The following is an 8,242-nucleotide window of genomic DNA, read 5'->3' on the forward strand; positions in this document are numbered from 1 at the left end:
CTGGGGCAGTGCTGGGGGAACATGGCTGGGGCAGCGCTGTGGAGCACAGCCCAGGGCAGCGGGAGGCCAGCGGGGTGGGAGGCAGCACGGAGCAGTCCATCGCCTCAGGGCAGCGGCGGCAGAGCGACATGCAAGAAAAAGACGGCTTAAAACACACACATGAAAAAGTGAAACATGAAATCTAAGGGCTGCTGCGGTCCCCTGACCCTGGCCAGTGTAAAAGGGTTGGTGTATTTTTCACAATGAGTTACAGATAACTAACTAAAATTATTTTTGATTTATTTCTATTGTTTTCAACTAACTGATTTCTGACTTCTTTCTCATCACTATGAGCAAGACCAGAATCAGGCTCTCGGAATATTAACATTTGCACTCTCAGGATCCGTCACAGCCTTTCACAAAGACAGAAGCACTGGCCCCTCGAGGCCACACAGCACACTCCATCCCACACCGGGTGCCGAGGCAGGAGATGCATTATCTCTCAGAACTATATGGGAGTGTTCTGAAGTAACAGGGTACAGCCTGGTACCATACTATTAAATATTAACACAAGCGATAACTAATCTATTCAAGGTGAGTCAACTCTGACCACAGTTTTAACCATTTACAAAAAAAAAAGAAGTTTAACAAATCAAGTCTGAGCACATAAATTATTGTAAGACATGCTACATTACAGTTTTGAGAGGAAAGGCACATGCAAAAAAGATTGGAATTTTATTTTGCTGTTTGGGAAAAAAAAGTTGTAACCAACCCTGACCTTACAGTCCTTACAGTTTTATAGAACAATCCCGTCTTTTGCATTCAAACTGGATTACTTCCATGCCTTCAGAAAAACAAAACGAACCCCTAAACCCACACATGATATATCCCTGAAATAAACAGTGTCGTGGTAAACTTCTCTCTGGGCCTCCTAATCGCATGGTAGCCAACTTCAAATTTGAAGCAGAAACAGAAGCAAGAGGGTTTTTTATAGAATAGATTAACAGTTACCTTGTTCTAGTCACACTAGTAACCGCAATAAAATTTCACAGCAGAAAGAAAGGAAACAAAAAAGCGATGCGCTATGTTTCCTACAGCTGAGAGCCTGTGTGTGCTTTTAGCGTGGATGAACTGGCTCTCACCCCCAATCACCTCTTTATTTTTGCTGACATTTGGTTCTCAGCAACCAAAATACGGAAATTTATCGTAGTTGCCCACTTATTACTACACAGAAAGGCCTATCTTCCACTCACTTCAGTCTTGCATTTACTGAAATGAAGTTATCCAGGAAGCAGAAAGAGTTGCCATGGAAATAAAACCAATTTAACAGAGACTGCTGCAAAACCTCCATTAATTAACCTATTTACGGTAAAACCATTTCTCCTCTCATTAAATTTAGTTGGTATCATTTCAATGGCACAAAAAGAAAAATAAAGCTGCTCTTCACTTCTTGTATATTCCATGCTTCAGTGAGAAATGCATCAGCACACAGTCTTGCACCTTTTTTTTCATACTTCATTATAGAGTTTAAACGGAAGTGGTGAGAAGGAATTTGCGATTTGTGTTGACTTTGAGTGCACATGTGAAGGTCTGTCTATAAAACTGAATACAACTTGTTCCTGAAAAAAGAAACAAAGATTTGTCATGCTTGTTTTGAAACAAAAAGATCTGGTTTAGAATATAAGTTTAAAATTTGTTTTAACTCCTGAAATCCAGATTGTCGATTTCTTTCAGAAAAACATATCATGAATGTTTTCAATAACTATGTTGACAAAATTAAATGGTCCATGTCAAATCTCAGCAAATAAAAGAAACTTTAGAGTATAATAAAAGACAAATCTGTGAAATAGTTAACATATTCCAACTCTGCTCTTGGAAGGATACTAGCGTGCTGTACCTGAAAACCATACGGGCTTTCAATGAGGAAGTAACAGTAAATTCAGTTTCAAGCTGGGGCAAACTTTGCCTGCAAAAAAAGGAAGGTGTAACTAAATGAAGGAACAGCCAGAATATCCTTTTGTTTAGTAACAATTCAGCAATAGAGCCCTGTCTCAACAAGTACTGCCCAGCGACAATGACAAGAACTGTGCTAGAAGGAGGGACAGAGCATACCCAGAAGCAAGATGTCCAGTGCCAAGGATCATTTGAAGATTGATGTGGATGCTGTTACCAGCAGCATAAGTCTACTCCTAGCCTGGAAAATCTGATAACAACAAATCAATAATTACCAGCCACAAACAGTATGTAATACAGAACAGTTCATATGCCTTAGACCATCTGGATGTCTGTTTACAGAGCAACCTATTTGTTGCTGTACCTAATTCAAATTTCATGATTGCAAGGTGATTTGGTGGAGGGTGAGGGAGGAGTGAGAAAAACGCACCACCCCTCATGAATGCACCCCTCAAAGCTGCAACAGCAAGTCAAGAACGGAAGGGGCAAAGACACTGGGAGAAGGTGTGGGGCATGTCCCCTTCTCCCTCCAAAACCCCAGCCAAGAGATCCAAGTTAAAAAAAAGTAGCAACAGTCTGATAACAGCAATAGCGCATCACACCCTTGCCTCTGTGGGCTTTTCTTTGGATAGCAGGGGATGTCAACAAACAGCATACAATTCCCAGAATACCCAAGATTTTATACAGGTTTTCAACTGGTTCATAAAAAGAATACTACAAACTTTCACAGAACTGGTGAAAAATCAGACTTACCATTGCATGAGGTGCCTCATTTTTTAATTTGTTAACTGAGAAATCAATGAACAACTGCCGTGCAGAGGCAAACTGCTCAGATTCTGCTCTCCACTACAGCAGTGACTAGGGAATAAATCCACTGCAGGTAAGGCCACAAACACATAGTCACATGTTGCCCACAAGGATGAGTGCTCCAAGAGTCTACGGAGCCTCAAGCTGACAACAGGAAGAACAGAGACTGCAAGGTCAAGCCACCAGTGATTTGAGACATGGTAGACAAAATAATGCACCGTCTTAATTGTGGATGAAGAAGATTTTGGTAAGACAACTCAACTCTGCATTTCTTCTCCAACAAGGCTTCCCACAGCAATCAGTGGGAACCATGGATACACACGGGATATGGTACTAGGTCCTTAATGCATAACTAAAAATTGAACGTTGTATTTGTTCTGGAAAAACAAAGAAAGAAGTCACAATTGTGAGTTTTAGGCATCCCAAAGCTAAAAACCCAACTGGCTGCTTCCTTTGGAACTTCTTGCTTCTTGCTGTCAGGGGAGCTTGGCGTGGAAGAAAATACTATTCAGTCATGAAAATCTCCCTTTTGAACAGAATTCAAGCAGCGGATAGTTAAACAAACAACTGAAGAGGAAATGAAGTGTAAACATGGACTCTGACCCCGTTCTTAACAAACGTTGCCAGTGAAATCAGCATGGGAGATGGACTTGCCAGCTGGAAGCATGTTTGTAGTTATGAGTAAAATAAATATGAGGCATTAAGCATCCCAGTCTCACACCAACTGGATTAAAATTAATGCAGTACATAATAGCATTCTTATTGTCAATCAAAAGCTGTACAGAACCCCGTCTAGTACGTGAGACATACAGCTTGGCAGATATGATCCATGGCAATTCTTAAATTTGAACAAATTCAAAACCGTAAGTCTTTCAAATTTGATCCAAAATGGAAATGGGAATGATCCAGTTCCACAGAACAGTCAGCCTTCCTGTCTTTCTTCAGCCTGCCTCCCTTCACAACCAGCAATTTATGATCCGTAATGAGAAGTGCCCTCCTCTCGGACAGGTGATCTGGAAGTAAAACTGAACTTACCCATACCATCCACACAGTCCAAGTATCAATATCCTAACATAAGATTAACATCTTTTACACCTTAGGAATTCTTTCCTGCAAACCAGGGTCCATTATTTTCCTCTGTGAGACATGAACCATTTCCATATAAGAGATTTTAGAGCAAAGACGTCTTTAAGGCAGACGTATTCCTTACAGAAAGATGGGTGGGAGAAGCAAAAGACCCAATGGGCCACAATCAAGCCATTTCTGTGGAGTGAGTGAACAACAACTGGAGAGAGACGTTTGGTTTGCCTGATGTGTGGCTCCCACCTCCTCACAGCCAGAGGAGCCCACGTGCTGTTGAAGAGCTGGCACACGGCGAACGTTGATTATCAGCCACACAGACAAGCAGCAGAAATTAAGGGCTAGTTCTCCTTTGCTCCCACCTCCTCCAAGTCTAGAAAGAAAGATGAGAAAGGGACAGGTATTCTCTTTCAGGGTAAACGCAAAGCAACTCCATATAACTTTGCAGCATTATTCCTGCTTTACATCTGGGGCCACTTAGGCCACGCTTTGGTCCTAGGTAGGGTGAGTTAATGAATTCACGGGCAGATTTTCCTCTCAATTGCACTGGTACTTAGCAAGGGGTAGGAGTGCCCAGGCTTTGTCTCTGGAACCTACCTTCCTTTAACATCATGCATGTTCTTGATGTTTGCATCCCAGTTAGACAGCAGCAGTGTCCCCCTGCGCCAGCACTGAAGGTGCGGCGGCACTGAGGGCAGCAGCCGCAGCAGCATTGTGACTGTTCTTCCAGGTATCTGTGCCAGAGAGGCCGGTCAAAATCTGGGCAGTCTGAAAGTCCCCTTGAAAGGAGAGTGGGAGAGAAAAAAAACCAGGAAAATTGTCCAGCCACTACATGACCAGACAATAAGGTTCTGAGCGCTTACAGCTGCAAAGAAGGAAGGTGTGAAAACTTCACTTAAAGATGTTTGTCATTGCAGAAGACACAGAAGTATGACAATTTAAAAAAACAGACATAAAATACCTGTCAGAAACAGCAATACAAAGATTAAAATCTGCCCTCGCTGAACTGGTGGGAGCAATGTACTTCAGGATGTAGCCAAGATTTCACCCAAGCAACAGTAATTTAAATTTCTCATGTTTTCAAAGCTTCACAGAACTTGTACAAAAGTTACTTACAACTGAAATTTTCTTGTGAAACATCAGGTGCACTGACTGCTAGAAAAAGAAACTAGAAGCAGACCAAAGCATGAAAAACACTGCTTTTGGCGGGGATAATACGCATGGAGGCACACAGTCTGTCACTGCATTCATCGGGAACATCCCAGGTCAGGATGGACACTCCCGACTCTGAAGACATATGATAAGTGAGCGACAAACGGTCACTCTGAGAAAGAAGTTACAGACACCCAAGCATCCCGTGGTGCTTCCCCTGCAAGGCAGGAGAGCCCGTTCATCCACTGCAATAACAAAAGCATCTGGTAAAAACATGAGGCAGATTCATCTGTTTCTCAGACGTGAAGAAGGAAGATGCTTTCCCAGGCGTCTCTTGACTGTTTGCCCGCTGATGTAAGGTCTGGAGGAAGAAGAAAACCTAAATTATAACTCAGCAAGTGAGCGACGGTGCCTGACAGACAGCTGTGCACTTCAGCACTCGCAGTGACAGGAAGAATATGCAATGGTAAACTCTGCATAACCTCTGTCAATAATTCTGAGCTTTTTAATTTTGGGGACTTGACAAAAAATGGTAGCAAAACTACTGTTGAGTATGTACATCCCCACACAGAAATAGGTAACCCTAAGGAAATAGTTCCTTTGTTCTCCCATTTTGGAAGATACCTCTGGTGGAATTTTAGTTCTCAGTACTAATTATTAAAAGTATTTTAATGGTGCTTAGACAGCCTGCAGCAGTATTGAAGTTCCTTTGTTCTCTGCTACAGTCATTGTGGTTTACAAAAAGCAATTTGGATTTATATCTAACAAAACACCTTGTCTGCAAAGGAATAAAACCAAATATCACAAGACTCAACAAATAGAACAGTAGTAAAAAGAGTCATTACATACACATAGTTGCCTAATTTTTACTTACTTAAAAATGATATAGATGCGCCAGAGATGCGTCAGAGATTGCTTAGGGGCCACATGCCTTTTTGCTACTGGTTGACAATTACTTTTGGCCCCATGGTTAGAGTAGGCCTTGAGGAGAATGAAGGAATGGGATTATTAAAACCTTAACAGAAGATATTCCATGTAGAAAGGGGCATTTGTGGGGAAGTTGGTGGATGGGCAGTGGGGGTGGGTAAAACGGAAAGTAACAAAACATGACTACAGAACAGTAAAACAGCAAAGAAGTATAAAGTTGAGTTACAGTAAAGATGTAAAAGTCCAATTAGTAAAATACATCTTTGTGCAATTTCACTTTAAATGAAAACGTTAGTAACTTAAGCATATATCTGACACCAGTAGAAATCAAAACTTCTTTTTGAATATTTTTCTCTAATAAGAAAGGACCAGGCTATCAGACATCACAGTGATGTCATGGAATAAAAACTTTACTTGGAATAAGACATTAAAATTCAGGCTTCTTCATCTGACCTATTTCCATTCTCAAGAGAGGCAGAGGAATCTCCCACAGCTGGCAATTATCTACCTATAGTAGATACTCAGTCTAGGACCTAATTAATTTGATCTTTCTTGGAAGCTGAAATCATATCCACATCCTGACTCTTGTTCGCCGAACTGCCCACACAGGACGTGAATCTGTGCTTGTTCCAGTGCTAACACGCCTTCCAGCTCACTTCTCTTACATACTGCTCATTAGCATACTTGGCTTTTCGGTATTGGCAATGATATCAGTGTGCAACGGGACATACCCCTCGGCCAGGCTGTGTCTGTCACAAGCTCTTATCTGAACAGAGACGTCAGGAAGAGAACAAAGGTTGAAGGAGGTACGAGGGAGCTGGATGTCACCGGTCTGTCCTCAGCGCCCGGGGGACTCTGGTAGCTGGGGCTGGGAGGGGACAGTACGGTCACGGGGAAGCCCCGGACACCTCGTTTTCTCTTTGCCATTTTCCCTTCTCTGCATTCATGTGCCTCACTGCGCAGCATGCCCCGGGTTTGACAGAGAAGTGAAAAGGGAATGAATTTCTCCTGTGTCAAGGCTGTGGATAAGGGTGTGATTATGGCTCTTACTGTGCACATACGCAGTCGCACTCTTTTAGCATCTCACTGACACGCGCGGCATGCCCACGCGTTTCACAGAGGAGGAGTGGCTCATACGAATCGCCGGTGAAGAGGATCGGGTCTGTCCCCTCCGTTGGCCTGGGCTGGTCACACCGGTGTCACAGCCAGTGGCTTTCCTATGTTCTGGAAGGAGAGCTTGGGCTAACGTCATCCTTTGCTGCAATGAAGTTTGGGGTACCAGGAAGGGAGACATTTTTCAGCTCATTCTTCTTTGTTCTCTCTCCGAAGAAAAGGAACCTGGTCCACAGCTGACAGCCCCTCTCCAGTCCTCAGTGGAACTGCACAGCACAAAAAGAAATACACCACCATATTAAGTGTGTTAAGATGGATTTTATGCAGGAATTTCCTTCTGTATTTCTTGCTTGAGATCACTGTGTCACCATATATATAAGATATTTATGAATACACGTACACACAAACTTACTTGCAGCAGCAGAGGCTTGAACAGACCTGGTTTCATCTATGCTACTGCAAATCCAATCCTACCCATAAATTCATAATGAAATCCTCCCTGGCTTAGTTGGAGGCAGGATCAGTACTTCTCATAGAAGCTTATGAAGCTCCAGATGTCCAAACTCTATTTAGAATATGGAAGCAGCTACACAAATCACAAGAACAAGAGCTCATAACCTTAGGTCATAACTGTCTAATGAGTTCAGTCACTGACACACTAACTGATCAAGACACACATGTCTACAATTAAAAAGTAGTAGGTACATCAAAATACATGCTAAGCCACATTCATCTATCTGAACAAAATAAAAATCTGACTACCAAGATCAGGAAGAAAACCATGACAACAAAAAAAAAAGGAACTTGTAATGATAGTACTGGTGGTATCTCATGGGGCTAACCTAGGTACTGAGAAAAAGCTGTTTAACTAATGTATGCTGCATCCAGGATAATTTACTTTACTTTTCAGGTTACCATCTATGCTACATCTGGTTCTGTTTCAGGATCACTGCTTCCGATTATTGAACTTTTTCATTTACCAGCTACCGTACACCCTGGGGGTTTATATATAGCCACAGGGCACGTAGCTGTATTTATATTTATCCTTTATATCTGTCAAATTATCTGTTCCTGTCATTTCTCAGCCTCCACGTAGTTTGCAGATCATTGCCTGTCTGCGTTTTAAGAAACCAGGCAAAGAATTGATAAGGGATCCTCACTGCTTACCTCCTCCCAAGTTACCAAAGCTATCTGAATGACCTTCCATTCCTATCGTTTTTCCATAGGAAAA

The sequence above is a fragment of the Charadrius vociferus genome, unplaced genomic scaffold, assembly GCF_000708025.1.
Source record: "Charadrius vociferus isolate BGI_N301 unplaced genomic scaffold, ASM70802v2 scaffold104, whole genome shotgun sequence".
In the NCBI taxonomy this organism is placed as follows: domain Eukaryota; kingdom Metazoa; phylum Chordata; class Aves; order Charadriiformes; family Charadriidae; genus Charadrius; species Charadrius vociferus.